The sequence below is a fragment of the Brachycentrus maculatus genome, unplaced genomic scaffold (assembly GCF_059751285.1).
Source record: "Brachycentrus maculatus isolate JH-2025_06_01 unplaced genomic scaffold, ASM5975128v1 h1tg000322l, whole genome shotgun sequence".
Taxonomy (NCBI): Eukaryota; Metazoa; Arthropoda; class Insecta; order Trichoptera; family Brachycentridae; genus Brachycentrus; species Brachycentrus maculatus.
In genome coordinates this window covers 593,915-597,096 of record NW_028281071.1, presented here as the reverse complement: position 1 = coordinate 597,096, position 3,182 = coordinate 593,915, and positions in this window count along the sequence as shown.

Sequence of the window (3,182 nt, the reverse complement as noted above, 5' to 3'; positions counted from 1 at the left end):
TAGTAAATACTGAGGTGTTACGATATCACTAGCATGGTATCCTTATTGCGATTACATTTGTGTAATGTAATGTTTATCCTTTGTGTACTGAATAAGCGATGGATTATTTTAATTACATTTGTGTAATGTAAAGTTTATCCTGTGTGTATTGAATAAGCGATGGATTATTTTAATTACATTTGTGTAATGTGATGTTTGTCCTGTGTGGACTGGATACGTGGTGGATTATGTTAATTACATTTGTGTTATGTAATGTTGGTCCTGTGTGGACTGAATAAGCGGTGGATTATTTTGATTACATTTGTGTAATGTAATGTTTGTGTCCTGAGTGGACTTAATCAGCAGTGGATTATTGTAATTACATTGGGGTAATGTAATGTGTGTCCAGAGTGTGGACTGCAGATAACCGGTTATCGTGGGTTTTGTGCTCCCGTATACTGATACAGGTAGAGCTGATGTGATTTTGTGCTCCCGTATAATGATACAGGAAGAGCTGACGTGGTTTGTGCTAGCTTATGTGGTTTGTGCTCCCGCATAATGATACAGGAAGAGCTGATGTGGTTTATGCTCCCGTATAATGATACAGGAAGAGCTGATGTGGTTTGTGCTAGCTTATGTGGTTTGTGCTCCCGTATAATGATACAGGAAGAGCTGATGTGGTTTGTGCTAGCTTATGTGGTTTTGTGCTCCCGTATAATGATACAGGAAGAGCTGATGTGGTTTGTGCTAGCTTATGTGGTTTGTGCTCCCGTATAATGATACAGGAAGAGCTGATGTGGTTTGTGCTCGAGCTTATGTGGTTTGTGCTCCCGTATAATGATACAGGAAGAGCTGATGTGGTTTGTGCTCCCGTATACTGATACAGGAAGAGCTGATTTGGTTTTGTGCTCCCGTATACTGATACAGGAAGAGCTGATGAGGTTTGTGCTCCCGTACACTGGTACAGGAAGAGCTGATGTGGTTTGTGCTCCCGTATACAGATACAGGTAGAGCTGATGGAATTTGTATTCCCGTATATATAATGATACTGATAGAGACGATGTGATTTTGTATTCCTGTATACTGATGGATTCAGACGTAGAGCTGATGGACTTTGTACTCCGGTATACTCATACCGGTAGAGCTAATGTTTGTCTGTTTCAGGATTTAAAAAAAAAAAATAAATAAATAAATAAAGGATTATGGTGGAGTGTTGGGAGGACCCAACACAGTTCCAGGTTGGGAGAATGTTACGGCGTAATATTTGTAGCAAGATGAACTATGACCCCAAGAGCCCGCTAGGGGCAGGGCGGGGTGTACGCGGGGAATGTTTACGTTATCCCTTATGAGATTGAGGCAGGGAAGACTGCACACACTTGTCATTGTACTGTCATGGCGACCTGTTGAATAAACCGATTGCATCCTAATTACGAGTTATTATTACCTATACCCAAGCCACGTAATAATTTTTTTTTAATATATCTATTTTATATTACCCTGAAGTGCAGGGCTTGCCTTCAAGTAATTAACGATTGAGAAAACACATCTTGAATATCATGAATTGCACTATTGAGTGCGGATAAGGGTTATAGGAATTTATTCTAAGTGGTAACTTAAAGTAAAATAGATTTTAACAATCAAAGAAGATCCTCTTCTTTTCAAATAGTATTTTTTTAATAATCAAATACCTAAGATATATTATATTTCAATGAATAATAACTGATTTAAAAGCAATACCAAAAAGGATATTTTTTTCATTAATGCAAAAAACTTAGGCTATGTGTTAAAGAAAAAGAGGAATAAGTTCACTTTAGGAATACAATACACAGATGTCTCAATTGAACTGTTGACATAATGCAATTGCAAGTATGCATCTTCAAAGAACCACAATTAACACTGGTAGGTATAAAATTATGAGTAACAGTAATATAAAAAAATGTTTTAATTTTATAACTTCATATGTAAATTAAAACAGACAAATATATCATAAACTATTTATGCATCCGCTTAAACACAAATTTAAATTTAATCTGTAATTTGAACTAGCATCAATCCACCACAATGCATTTGCACTATTTGGTGCGAATGAATCAGAAAATAAATTAGATGGGACTAATGAGTTGTCAATGTATTTTTTTTTTATTGCAAGTTAAAATTATTAATCACCTATTTAGAGTTTTTAAGGACATATACCTATATAATATTTAAAATAAAATCACTCGTATAGGAAAAAGTTAATTACTATAACAGTATTATCAGTTCTATACTGTTAAAAAATTCTATACTGTTAAAGCGACTAAAATTTGTACAAAAGTTGCTGTTTTTTTTATAGATAAACCTACCCACTATTTCAGAAGCAATGTAAAGATTATATTAATCCTCTAATATATAACAGAACCTATCTGATAAACCAATTACAGTGCTATTAAAGATAAAGTGTAACATATTATATATATATATATATATATATATATATATATATATATATATATATATATATATATATATATATATATATATATATATATATATATATATATATATATATATGACATGTACATGAAGTTTATTTTTAATTTTACAACCTACTAAGCGTAATGGTTGGAGCGTTGAGTACCACGCTGGAGGTCCTCAGTGGCGTCAAAATAATTAATAAATAATTTTCCCCTCGAATATTTATTTCATGTCTACCACCTCAGACTGGTACCTGAGTCTGGTGATCGCCTTACCTTTACGTAATTAACGATCAAGAAAACCATGCAGCAGTGCCTTATGTACCATTAGTTCCGGATCAGCGGTTAGGAGTTTATTTTGAATGTGAGAATTTTTATATAACATTTTAGAAGTTAAAATTAAACAATTTCAAACATTATCCAAATATAAAAAGGTTTTAAAAAAAATCTCTTTGTGCATTTAATTTTCAAACGGAAAATGTCAAGTTTGATTCCTGCTTGGATCAACAAAAATCTATTCATTTTAATAAAAATAACTTAGACATAACCTGCATGAAATTTACAATCAAGGTAACACCACATTGAACGAATGCGATACTAGGTGTGAATCGGAAAAAATAAGAATACGCAGTTTGTATTCTTAATATTTTGTATTCTTAATATTAACAAAACGTGATTAAACTATATTGTGAACACCCAGTAGCAATATTATAATGTAGGCAGTAAAGATAATATTGTCAAATACTGATC